The sequence below is a fragment of the Ictalurus punctatus genome, chromosome 5 (genome assembly GCF_001660625.3).
Source record: "Ictalurus punctatus breed USDA103 chromosome 5, Coco_2.0, whole genome shotgun sequence".
Classification (NCBI taxonomy): Eukaryota; Metazoa; Chordata; class Actinopteri; order Siluriformes; family Ictaluridae; genus Ictalurus; species Ictalurus punctatus.
Genome location: NC_030420.2, coordinates 3327833 through 3342317, shown reverse-complemented (window position 1 = coordinate 3342317; position 14485 = coordinate 3327833). Strand labels below are relative to the sequence as shown.

The following is a 14485-nucleotide window of genomic DNA, read 5'->3' as shown; positions in this document are numbered from 1 at the left end:
CAAAGGGCAGCTAAAGGTGCTTGAAGGAGACCCACACTGCCCTGTTCTTTGTCCTTTGTTCACCAGAAGTCACCATTAGCTAGCTTTCCTCTGAGTGAGATCACGTCAACGCCGTCCTTCCCATCCAGAAAGCAAGGCCAGTGATATTTCCTTGAACTCTCAGCCATGTTGACGTCAGCCCGGGGAAATTTAGCCTCTCGGGACTTCGCTACGTCATGCTTACACCCGTTTGCTACGATACTAGTTTGTCAGGTGTCCTGTTAGCTGAGGTTGCTAGCTAAAAGAAGCTGAAATTCTCCATCCCGTCACTCCACGTTTTAGACGTCACGAATGACTTGCCTGTCATGCTACTGCAGTGGAGTCCACGAGTACAGTTTCGTTCGAAATGAACTGCAGTCAAACATCAAGGAGGACAAGAAGCCTCGATACGCATCGTTTAGTCTGCGCTGCGCCCGAGTAAACCGATGCAAAGCTTTTCAAAGGATCATCAAATTATTACGCACTTCAATCACATAAATGTGCACTTATCCCATGAGTGGGGTTGATTAGAAGCTCTAAATCAGGCCTAAAACTCCTGCAGTCTGAATAATTCAGCGAGGATCATCCTGCTCCGCTCTAATATTGATCATGAAATCTAATAAATGTGTCACATCTGGATGTTCAGAGAATTACAGAAGAGGAGGAGGGGAGCCGAGAGACAAGACGCAGACAGACAGACGGCAGAGCGGGCTAATTTTACGGTTATGTGAGGACACGTTTGTGGGTAGCTAGCGACAAGCTGCTCGTAGTAATGCACTCTTACGGTAGTGTAGTAGCGAGCGGTATGACGTTTGATCCGGTATACGGGTTTTAATTCTCCTTAAGGTGTGGATTTTGTGTGTACCGATATACCAGTACATATAAAGGTATTACGTGACCCTATGAGACTATCGTTATGCAGTGAGAACGTACACAGCACCAACTGTGGCTTCAGGGTGGAAAGAGATGGATAAAAAAAACGGATGCTTCTGGAACAAGGTAACCTCACCAGAGAGGAATCTGGTTCTGGGAGAATTGCGCAGATTGGGGAAGAGGTACACCATGTTTGTCTAATATGCCGGACAGGGACAGTGGGGAACTGGGAGAGCGTGAAGAGAAGGAAGCTCAGCTGGAAGGACATATGGCAGAGAGATACAAGCCAAAACTGCTTCCTGCTAAGTGCAACATATGACATCCGTTCCTCACCAATGAATCTGAACCAGTGGAAGGAGAAGATACATAATGTCTGCTACTCTCAAATTCAAACACCGTATCAAAGGAAGCTAAACCTGGAGGCACAATCAGGTCAATCTCTTAGAACCAAGCAAGAGAGCACCCATCAATGCCCTGCCTCCCAGAATAATCTAACCCAGTGCTACCAAAGATGCTTGTCAAGGATGGGGAGCTGGGATGGACTAAGCTCTTATCAGCGACCAGGTTTGGACAAATGGAGGCAGCCTGAGACTTGATCTGGTGGGTTGGTAGAGTTACGAGAGCCTTGAGAAAGGATGAAACCAGTGGGTGTAGGATTTAATCAAGGTTTTCTGGCAGCTTCGACCTCTAGGCTATTAAGGGAGATGGGAATTTGAGCCTCATTATGACTGACCACAAAAGGCACCAAAACAATATGTGCATCAGAGGGAAGTTTATTCAAACTGGCCTGCTGGAGACCAGGCAAACACATAGGAAGCCATTTTAAGACACTTTTCTGGAGATACTGTGGGCCAATCAATGAAATATTCCCATTTGAAAACCAAAATCTGTAGCCAAAAGAACAACCATGAATGCCCTGCACACTGACAACACCTAACCTGCTGCAAACCAAAGACGCCTGTCAGGTAAGGGGTGCTGGAAATGGAGTAAGCGCCCACCCACCAGCAACTAGGGTTCTAAACTGGGAAGCAGCTTGAGATGGGTTTGGGGTTTGGTGCAGATTCCTTGTTGTTCTACCAATAGTAAGTCAGGCACAAAGGCTTGCAATGCGAAGTGGCTGTTTCACTTGTTCTCTTGGCTACGAAAGGACACATAGATTTGAGGACAAACCTTATGCTTGAACATCAAGGTCCAAATTGGGATCTAGATGATGGAACAGACTGGACAAATACGTCAAATAGTATTAGGGAACAATGGTAGCGTTGTGGCCGAGTACCATACAGAAGATACTTCGAGGTCATGGTACAACAAAGTGCCAGCATGTTCATGTTGCCACATGTGGGTTCTTGTTAGTAGCCTAGTTAACCAGCATTCCTTGGCTTAGGATACGCTCACCTTACTGCATCACACAGACCCTGTACTCATAAATGTTCTCGGGAAAGACGGGTATCAGGTTGTCACAACAGGTCAAGGTTTTGGGACTCCAGAATTCACTTGAGAGGTTGCCCCATTAAGAACAGAAAGTGCTAGAGGATAATTTCCGGTGAGATGGTGCTTTAGATCTTTTACTGGCACAAGGGACTGATGACACACAACTACAGAAATGATCAGCACTACCTAAAACTAGCATTAATCTTTTGACACATCTTTCCATTTTCTACTTTCCTCGTTTCACACATCATCACTCCCTGAGCTGACTTCACAGCTGCTGCGTTACGTTTTCTTTCTGTCACCTTCAAATATGGACCAGCAAGAAGCGAAGACACTGCCTACACATACACACACACACACACACACACTCTCTCTGGAGATATGCTAGGTGATGTTTTCTTTGTGTATTTCAGGGACATGTAATCATACTCTTCTCATTAGTGCGACAGCTGAGCTCAGACTTAGTAAGACGTTCGGCAGCTTTTCTCTCTTACATCATCAACATGAATAAAACATCTGATCTCATCCTGATGATCGCTAGGTCCCGTCCCCCCCCCCCCCCCCCACACACACACACAAACAAATTACTAAATCCCATGCTGCGTGAAGGGTTTTGAGTAGCGCAAGAAACAGCTAACGCCTGATGACCCGCATTAGACTAGAACAGTAAGTGAGACAGAGGGACGGCGCAGACGGACTCTATTATTAATGAGCCGTCTTTGCGTGCGATCTGAGGGTGTGTGTGGGTGTGAGCTCAGCTGCTTCTGATGTTGATGGATATCCGATACGTCGGAAGGTAAAACATCCGAGCGCTTCCTGAAACGCAATCGTCTTCCCATCACCAGCCATGACGTCGTCACGTTTATGTTGCGGCGAGTACCCGAACGGCTCCCGCTGGGACAGTGAGCTCAGGCAAATGGCGCTCAGGCTATTAGCTTCACCGATTACCTATAGGGACTGTTTAAAAATCGACTGGCTCGAGCGGTCATAAAAACAAAAAAACAAAAACAACCCTATATGCAGACCACAGACTCGTTTCATCATCCTCTTCATCCAAGCACACCGCCGGTCGGTTTTAACGGTCTGCTCTAGGAGCGGAATGTGATGAAGATCCTCGCTAGGCGCTGAGATCATTTCGATTAAGAGCAATTAAGCGTCTATTTTGTGCTGAGAAAAGCGTATAGTGTGCCAGGAACCTTTGCTGAGTTGAAACGTGTCAAGGTGTCGATATGTGTCTTGTAGAACCGGCAGACAACGGTTTCATTTAAAAATGTTAACATTACAGTCAGTTCAAGCAAGAGCACGAGTCTGGATTCGCGAGCTCACAACAGACACAAGGACAACTTAACCCTAACCCTAGCCCTAGTACATTATTAAACTATGGATTGAGTCTCTTTTTTAACCAAATGTTAAGCCAATGGGGGGAAAAATGAAGCACATTTCAGAACAATTATACCAGGAATCAGATTAAATCATACAGGACGAGTGTGGAATCCATCGTTACTGCCACATGAGCAGCAACTCCACTTACCCTAATTCTGAACCGCTGAACTCCCAGACTCGAGCCCTCCCTTAGGAAGCGTTTGTGGAGAAGCTGAAATGTTAAAGTGCTGACGCCGGAGTCAGGCTCGATCTGACACTGTTCCAATCTAACGGCCCGAAATGCAACCTGCCACCCACCTATGGGACATACAAGCCCCAGAACTCTCCGGAAAATTCCTTTTCTAACGCTTCAATCTTCTCCTTCATCTCTCCATCTCCTTTTTGCCTCTTCACTTTCCACCTCCTTTTTCGCTCCTTCAGCTCTCTTCACATTTGCACCTCCGATTTCACTTCCTTTCTTTTTTGGCTCCTTCACCTCTCCACCTTTTTCCATTTCCTTCACACCACCTCCTTTTTTAGGCTACTTTAACTCTCCACCTTCTTTTTTTTTCTTTGCTTCTCCACCTCCCTTTTCCTTCACTCCACCTACTATTTTTGGCTCCTTCAAATCTCCAACCTCCTTCTTTGCTCCTTCACCTCTCCACCTCCTTTTTTTTTTCTCTGAATATTTGCACCTTCTATTTCACTTCTTGTCCTTTTTCCACCTTCACCTCTCCACCTTTTTCGTTTCCTTCACTCCACCTTCCTTTTCGGCTCCTTCAACTCCCCACCTCTTGCTTATCTCTCTTTCTTTTTCTGTCACGACATCCTCAGGTTGGAAGCTTTGGTATACACACACACACATATACATATACATACATTATATATATATATATATATATAGAGAGAGAGAGAGAGAGAAATGTCCATGCCCTCAAGACAGATTCCCTCTCACTCTCTCTCTCACCCTCTCAGACCATGCTGCATTTCCTCTTCAGCATTAATAATCAATGAGCTACAGCACCAGAGGAAAGTCTGAGAGCATCGCTTACACACACTCACACACACTCATATACTGACATACACACACACTTTGCCCAGTGCTTTGGAAAGCAATCACCCTATTATACTGTATGATTTCTGGCTATTGCTTTAAGTCAGCGAAACGTCAATTTACACCTGACCTATCAGGAGACAAAGAAAGAAAACTTTGGCAATAATCCCAAACTATAAGAGACAACAATCAAAAATCTTCAACTAGCAGAAACAGACAGTGATGAAGGCTAGAAAAACGATGAGCCTTAGTCTTTAGTCAAGTGTGTAATAAAGTACAGCAAGTATAAGCTTTTAAAACGACTCCCGGTCGATACTTCATGGTAATTATTCGGAATTGGCATCATCCGCATAATAATTCATGCTTCCAAGTAGAGGTCTACTGACATATTGATGCGTCTCGTAACACTTGGCGTGAGACTGACAGCGGGCACCAGCGCCGCTACCGTGACTCGTGCCAGCGATTTGGAATTTCCACTAGAGAACGTAGAGATGTACGGTTTCCTTCTTTGGTATTTACGGGTCGGACGTTAGCGCCAGCCTTGCATACGAAAAAGGCAAAGATGGTGAGAAGTTTCATTTCCACTCGTACCTAACATACCAAAAGAAGGAAAGAATTAAAATATAAGTCCTGGCAAAGAGAATCACAAATGTGCTACTAGATCAAAAACGGATACGCTGAACGCAGACATTTGAACGCTTTTGAATCGGTACGCAGGAGGGTCTTGGAGACGTTTACGTTCAGCGACAAATCTAAAGCCTTTATGAAAAAACCGCACAAGCCGCATTTACTTTCCCACTTGCCCAGGCAAAGTTGATAAGTTACTTATGTTCATAAGTGAGCCTTTAACAACAAACCTGCCGTTAACCATTCTACATTCATGCAGAATTATTTGCTGAAGGTAAACAATGCAGTTTATTATATTTGATCCTTTAACAGAGCTAGAAAAATGGGCAAAATTGCTTGTGTGTAACATTAAAGTGCACCTATTATGGTCTCATACGATAGATTTACCTGCATCCGAGGTCAAAAAACACTTTAACGTGCTCATAATTTAAACTGCAGCATTACCTTTTCCCCCCTAGTGTCACAAACGACTCGTTAAATGATCCGTTCTAAATGATTCATTCTAAACTCCTCCTTTCAGAGAGCATACTCTGCTCTGATTGGTCAAATGTCCCAGTCTGTTGTGATTGGTCTACTGCTGTCAGCGTGTTTCAAAAAGGAAACGCCCACTACCGTAACGAGATTCAACTCCGTCTGTTTGCGAGCAGCCGATGAAGACCAGAGGCGGGGCTTTTTATTATAAACCTACATAGGTTAGTCTGGAATCACTAACGACTCGATTCAGCTGTTCAGAATCGATTCCTTCTTTTGGGAGTCGATAACTCAGTTTGCCGCGCACTTTGATTTTTGGAATTTTGCAGATTTTTCACATTCACAAAAGGCTCTATAACAAACTACACAAAAGGTAATATTTGAAAAAAACATAATAGGTGCACTTTAATATTAGTACTCTTTATACCTTTATTGGTCAGAAGGTGTTAATTAACTTTCTATAACTGCAGCAGCAAACACGGGTTTATCGTATATTAATTCATACGTTATCGTTTCTATAGTAACAGCTAACTGCCAAAATCTAAACCTAATAATAAATGGATTAAAAACTGTATGAAAAATAAGCTGTAATCATTGATTAAGCAGACGTTTATTTAACACTTATGGAAGGAGTCTCCAGTGCCGGTGACAGTTCCGCCAGTCTTCATGACACAGTTTGTTGTTTCTCAGTTAAAAAAAAAATAGAGAGTCTGGTGAGAGAATGGCTGAACATTAAATGTAACTATAAAAGGTTAAAAGTACAACATGTCGTTCATCAATAAAACTCGTAATCGTCGGCAATCCGCTGCGGTATGAGAGGAGAAAAACACTTCACGGCGTGCTGTTATTGGAAATCATTCGACTTTGTCGTAGTTGCAGTGACGTAAGCAGAACGACGCTTCAGTTTTTACGTTTGCGCTATTTAATTCTTTTGCACTATTTAGTTCTTCCACAAGGTGGCAATAGTCACCCAGGGCCATTGATCCTCAAGGTAGTCGAAGAAAAAATGGAATAAACAGAAGAAACGGAAACGAGTGCAGGTTAGAAAGTACCCGCGTTTGTATAATTCAGTTTTTACGTTTGCGCTATTTAATTCTTTTGCACTATTTTGTCCTGTTTTTTTTGAAAGGCTATGCGTACGACCAAGTATATAAAAAAAAAATAATAATAAAAAAACCACCAAGTATACCAGAGGCTTCAGCTTCATCACACCACCCTGTCGCTGATTAGTTTCCTATAAGAGCATGAACGTTTTATTCCGTACAAAGTTAGAAACATAACGTTTTATATTTTGAACCTTAACCTTGTTCGGGACCTTTTGTAAATGACTAAACAATGACTGAAACACAACACCAAGCATGCAAAAATTTTCCACAAGAAAGCAAACTTTCTAGTTCAGATTCTAGCTCACAGGAATAGCATGAATAATCCAGAAGGTTCTATGTAAATCTTGAAGCTCTGATTGGTCAGAAATCATTATCTAATTTGCATATTTTTCTGCCCGGTATAGATAGATATATATGTACACACACACACACACGGCGATATAAACGGTTAAACGGTATATTGCGCAGTTGTGTGGAAAAGCCCGAAGGCACATCCGTTATAAACAGCAGCTGCATTGCGGACATGAAAAAAAAGAAACCATGATAAAAAAAAAAAATACACGTTGTGTTTTAAAAATGATTTCAAAACGACCCCATAAGGGAAAGTCACATTCATCACCAAGGACAACCATTTTGACAACTCAACTAGTGTAAAGCCACAACATTAACGCTGTCGTTACTGGATACGTAGACAATAACAAATGGGTGTGGGAGCAAATGAAATATTTATTACACGTTTCAAAACCGTAATGGAGTTTATACATTAAGCACAGGGGTTTATATTAGACAGTTAATGCGCAGTTAGCCTGTTAGCTTTGTTATGGCAGGCAGGCAGGTGCAAGCGCGAGGATGCGCTCGAGCTCTCGGTTCTTCCGGACCGGATCCCTCAAATAATAACAACAATAATAATGTATATGTATACATATGTATAAATATATATAATAAAAGAATTGGTTGCGTAAACACGTACCTTCTATATTCACGGCGTAAGAGTGTGTTTCCGAACACGGAGACGGAGCGACATATTGTTTATTTTTATTCTGTCAGTATCTCCGGTCGCTGGGATTTCTGTTCTCCTCAGACAGTAGAGAGCGCCTGTGTCCTTCTCTCTCTCTCTCTTTCTTTCTCTCTCTCTCTCTCTCTCTCTCTCTCTCTCTCTCTCTCTCTCTCATATGTCACCCCGAGCAACGATACAATAAAGCAAAGCATGCTGGGAAACCGAGTGAAAATACGAGCTAGCAAGAATTAGCTCCTAAATGCAGTCGTGCTAATCGCTTTATTTGGATTAATGTACCAAAAACAACGACTAAATCTCCCCAAAGGACAAAACAATCTGCTAAACACAAGTAGAAACTTACTACTGGGTCACTCCATGAAAACTGCAGCCATTCAAATGTACAGTATAAAATGTACAGTATACAGCGGTGCTTGAACGTTTGTGAATTTTCTACACTTCTGCATAAAATAGGACCGAAAACATCTCTGGATTTTCCTAAAATTCGCTCCTAAATGTAGACCAAGAGAACCCGGTTAAACACATGAGATAAAATTATTATACTCGGTCATTTATTTATTGAGGAAAATGACCCAGTGTTACACCTCTGTGAGAGGTAAAAGTATGTGAACGTTTGATTTCGGTATCTGGTGTGACCCCCTTGTGCAGTAATAACTCGGTACAGTTCCTCGGTGTTCCTTGGTACAGAACAGCTTCAACTCCGGGATGTTGGTGTGTTTCCTCACAGGAACTGCTCGCTTCAGTTCTTCCACAACATTTCTACTGGATTAAGGTCAGGACTTTGACTTGGCCGTTTCGAAACTTTAACTTTATTCTTCTTTGATCGTTCTTTTCATAGAACGACTCGTGTGTTTAGGATCGTCGTCACGCTGCATGACCAACTTTTTCTTCAGATTCAGATCACAGAGAGATGTCCTGACATTTTCGTTTAGAGTTCGCTGGTGTGACTCAGAACTCATTGTTCCATCAATGATGGCGAGCCGTCCTGGTGAGATGCAGCAAAACAGCTCCAAACCATGATACTACCACCACCACCATGTTTCACAGATTGGATAAGGTTCTAATGCTGGAATGCAGTGTTGTCCTTTCTCCAAACATAACGCTTCTTATTTAAACCAAAACGTTTTATTTTGTTCTCATCCGTCCACAGAACATTTTTCCACAAGCCTTCTGGCTTTTCCACGTGATCTTCAGCAAACTGCAGAAGGGCAGCAATGTTGTTTTTGGAGAGCGGAGGCTTCCTCCTTGCGACCCGGCCATTGTCGTTCAGCGTTCTGACGGTGGACTCATGAACATTGACATTAGCCAATGTGAGAGAGGACTTTAATTGAGTAGAAGTTACCCCGGGTTCCTTTGTGACCTCGCAGCACTATTTACACGCCTTGCTCTTGGAGTGATCTTTGTTGGTCTCTGCTCCGGATGAGGAATCTGTCCGACTGTGGATTTATTTTAGAAATAGTTCTGTAACCTTTTCCAGCCTGATGAGCATCTACAACTCTTTTTCTGAGGTACTCAGAAATCTCCTTTGTTCGTGCCATGATACACACATTTCTTATGGGGGGGGACTTATTTAGACCATAAATGAGATATGGAATCACACATCAATGCAAAAAATAAATAAATAAATAAATAAAATATTTCTGTAGAATTTTAATCATTATATTTAATTATATTACACATTAGTAAATTCTTATGCATATTTATATATATAATGTCCTGGGGATGGAAATGGCACCCGTTCGGGTGAATGGCTCCATAACAATCATTCTGATCGTATTACGCATTTGCTTTTTATTCCTTCTTCACTTTTTCCAACACTGTAATGGCAGAAGAAGAAGCTCTATCCGTTTTATGAAGTCACCGAGTTTATTCATCCAGACCTACACAGCGTTATTTGTTATATAAGCAGTTTAAGAATATTGATAGTTCCCTTTCATCCTAGAAAAAACAGCGATGTGTTTGGGTGTGGTGGACATACAGGACTTTCCATCATGTACACGAGGCAGCTTCAGCTTAAATCAAGTTATAACCGCTTTCACCTGCTGAGTGGAACTCGACCAAGAAGAACATTCCAGAACACAGAAACATGATCATCCATCTATCTGGAACGAGGCAGTCGGGTCTGCTGATGTCCAGTTTGTTCCACTTATCCTGGATGTTCAACGTGCTTTGCTTATGCCTTCTTCTGAAGTCTGTGTGATGCAAACTTTCTGAAACTGATCCAGATGGTGTCACAATAGCCAAAATAGCTGCTCCTATATATATATATATATATATATATATATATATATATATATATATATATATATATATATATATATATATATATATTACACATTTACACATGAGACTTTATTGCAGAATTGCTTTGATGTATTCTGTTTAAAGACACAGACTACTAAAGCAATCTAAGACATACAGTATAACTAAATGCATAAAATAACCTAAATACATAAAATAATGCCTATGCCCGTCTAAATCTAGGATGCATACAGCATGCATGGATGAGTACTAAATATAAATTATGCATACTACATTTAGTATTGATGCTAAATATAATATTGAATGCATACTACATCTATATCCGGGTGCGTACAATGTCTAAATACATATGTCTCTTATCGGATCTAAATGTATACTTCATCTATATCCAGGAAAATACTACATCTAGTACATACTACATCTAGGTGCATACTATGTTTAATGTTTATGATATGATTACTATGTTGTTGATTACTATGTTTTGTAATTAATTAAAGGGAAATTGGCGCAATGTAATGGATGGACACTAGAGGGCAGCATGGTTGCATCTTATTCCATTTTGTGTAACTTTTTTTCTTTCCTGAACTACGTGTGATTTTTTTTTTTTTTTTCAGGTACTGAGCATGAATTATTCCTGTCCAACATATTGTATTCATTCTTTTTTCAGTGATTTGTCAGTGTTGATTCATATATTTGCAGATCGTGACTCTCACGAGGACGGCGAGTTCCTTTAAAGGTTTGCGGTGAAATATACAGTAGAAGCATGTTATGCCTTTTTCCCCTATTCATCTCTCCTGCGAGACTGAATCATTAGCCAAGCATGAATGCTCTGCATACTTTTTATTTTTATTTTTTTTTGATTGCAGAATGGTTCTGCTGTGCAAGTTCATCCAGTGTACACAGATTTGTATCTGCATGTGTGTGTGTTTGTGTGTGTGCTGCACTTCTCTTTAGTGCTAATCCAGACTCCAGGCAAGAGGACTAAAAGACACAACACACATAAATCATTCATGAGCCTTTAAATGCAAATGCGGTGCAGATTCACATTGATCCAAGGAGCATTTGCATACACTGCAATGTGGCTCTCATTTCAACTTCCTCAAACTTTCCAAGACGCTAGTGTGCGAAACGATCCTGAGTAAGATCCGGGGTCAGCCTGTGATATTTACATCCTTTGGATGTAAATATCACACACAAAAAAAAAAAAAAGAAAAAGAAAAAACGTCTGACCTTTGGAAAAGTGATCGTGTCTGACAACCACAAACTGGTGGGCGTGTCCGCGAGCCTTTGTATAAGTAACGAAACCCTCGGTGTTGTGTTGTTATAGGAAAACAATCAACGACGGGGTGGTGTAATCAAGAAGCGTTACTGTTACCGCTACCGAAACTTACGGTTATTTTCCATTTAAAGTGTTTTATTCCTCTTATACATGAGCCATACCAATTTACATCCATTGTATCCATTAATAGCAAGGTTTAAAGTTGTCCGCAATACAAGTTAGCGCTTACGTTATCGCAGCTGTAAACAATCCTTCCCTCGCCAGCCTCTCATTTCCTCTCTTTTGAAGGCAGTCATGTTGCGTGTCGTGTTATCGAGAAATCACAAACTCACTGCTTGTTACAAAGTTCTGATACTGGAGACTCCTTCCATTACTGTTTTCTGTCAAAAAATAAAAAAATATATTAAATAATAATAATAATAATAATAATAATAACAACAGAAAGTCACGTCTTACGGAGAATTTCACCCGGTCGTGTTACACCTGATTTTATTTGTTTAATAACAGTACTTTTTAAAAATCCATTTATTATTAGCCTTAGTTGATTGTGGAGCGTTCGTCATACAAGTCCTCGTGTTGCTATAGAAACAACAGTATGGATCAAACTTAAAGCCGCTATTAAAAGACATTTCTAAAACTGACCGTTTTTGTTACGTAGCTAGTTAGCGTTAACAATCTGGACATCGTCTTTGCTCGAATTGAACACTCTGGCCAGTACCGAAGAACACAAATACCCAGACGTCTTCCAGTCGTGGCCGAAATCCTGAGTCGTTTGCTTTGAGACGAGTAACTGAATGATACGTCGAGACGTTACGGGGTTAATGTGTTCCACAACTCTTCACTCTCGCTTGCAGTCGGGCCTGTCTCAGTGTCAGCAGCTGCCATTGTGCCAAATTCCTCATCAGCGAATCTTATTGGTCAATAAATCCCATTCTTGTTCTAAATACGTTGCACGCTGTATCTATGGAGTCCTGTTGAGTTTTATACATCGGCAGCGCCACTGTAACGTCGCCGCTCGGGCAGACGTTAGCCAGTGCTTAAATTTAGCCCTCAGTGCCAGAGATTCAGAGTGGGAACTGAGCTCGTTCTATCCTTTCTCCTTTCTTAACTTAAAACTGGATTCAGCTGGCCTTCTTTTAGTCACAACACACACACACACACACACATATATATATATATATACACTACATACACACCTCCCGGCCTCAAATTATATCTGGCAGAGACAATTCCACAGTGGCACAGCTACCGTGTAAGGCAATATGAACCAAAACACCGCATTAAAGAGGACGAGTAAGCAGGAGGAGGTTCTGAGTAAATGGATTTATTGTCTTCTCATGAACTATAAAATTTTTTATGGAAGCCATTTTCAAGCTGTCCAAAGCTTCTTGTTGCTTTTTCTTTTACTTGGCAAAAAGCCCAAAACCGGGAAGTATACAGCATGTGTGTTTGAGCGTATGTACACAGGGAATTAGGTGTGCAACAGCCATCTTGAGATGTGTGTGAGACTCTTTATATTTATTATATGTCTTTATTAAGGTTAAGGGCCTCGATCAAGTTTTATTTTTAGGATTTAAACTAATAAACTACTGCAGAATCTTAAAGAAACAAGGACTAAAACACTTGGAACATGCATTTATAGGAGAATAATCAGTGCCGGGGTGGTGTAACGTAGTTATGTAGTTACCGCTCGGAATTTGATCGTTTTTTCTGTTTGAATCGTTTTTACACTAGGGCAAATTCTCGGTTTTTCACTTATTTTTTATTTCGTTATTGTGGAACGTCCTGGAAACAAGCTAGTTCCTGTTCTCACGTGTGTGTTCCTTCAGCTATAAACAGTCCTTCACCTTGCCAGCCTCTGTTTTTCCCACCTCTCTCATTAAGTTAATAAGACAAAAAACTTTACCACCAGGCCATAACGTCACAGCTTTACCTCCGACACTGGAGACTCCTTCCGAAAGTGTTTAAGAAACAATGTTTATGTGGAGCATCGCATCATACGTGTCCCCGTGAATTAACCGTTACTACAGACACGCTAGAAGAAGCATATTAATATAAACCTGTGACCTGCGTTGCAGCTGGAACTACTGTACACTTTAAACTTGCTATTTTACCCCCCAAAAAATCATCTGCCAATAAAGACATGAACGTGGATATCTTTCGTGGATTAACTAAGCTTGGTTAAGCATAAATATTATTGAATTTTGTCGTCTAAATGTTACTTTAACTGACCTTCAATGAGTTAACCCTTAGCCTAAGCCTTAACCCCTTAACCCTTAGCAGGTCAGATATGTTTACATTATAAACAGCCTCACTCGAACGTCGTGAATTCGTTGCGTTTAGGGAGAAAAGGTCACTAATTAGACGGCTGTAGACGTCCGTCCAGACGAAATCAGTCCAGTGTATCGAAACACACTGAATCATTTCAGGACACAGGCGGTGGAACGGGGTCAGGGTTAAAAACACTGCTTAATATATACAAACGTGCGCTTTCACTGTGACTTCGACTCCCTGAAGAGTTCGCGAGGCCTCTTTGGCAGCGCTTCATTCCCGAAACCTCTCAGTCCACCCATCATCAGCTATTCGAAGCATGTTAGAAATGCATGGTTCTGGCATCTCTGGAGAACCCAGTGGAACAAACTCCAGCCAACTTGGACATTTTTTTTCTTCTTCTCTATTTGGGTTATTACTGGGAGAAAATGACAACTTTCAAAGAGACCTTGGCCTGCGTGCTGGAACGCAGCACCGGTCCAGCCACGTTGTGATGCTTGGAACTGAATGACGAACCGATATTGAATTTCATACAAAGCCACATCTCGTACAGAGTGGACGTGTGTCTATTTATGGGGTTTTATAGTCTTACCGTGTGTAGTATACGCCAATGTGCCCTGAAGTAGGCATATAAACAAATAAGTAGACGATCAATCAGTGTCAGAAGTATAAAATACAGATGTTGGGGAAGCGGTAGCTCAGTGGTTAGGATGTCG

At 41.4% G+C, this 14485-nt stretch overlaps 1 protein-coding gene across 3 annotated transcripts in view; it reads right to left on the bottom strand.

Moving 5' to 3' along the window:
- The window catches only part of ccdc92 (coiled-coil domain containing 92), an 18253-nt gene extending 10058 nt beyond the window's left edge, over positions 1-8195 (bottom strand). The window contains exons 1-2 of one of the 3 annotated variants that reach the window (XM_053680083.1): positions 7913-8195; positions 4003-4526 (exon numbers count right to left, since the gene is read on the bottom strand). The gene's annotated coding sequence lies outside the window, so the exon portion shown is untranslated. The other 2 variants (XM_053680082.1, XM_053680084.1) reach the window with 2 other exon arrangements.
- Between the last annotated feature and the right edge of the window lie 6290 nt (positions 8196-14485).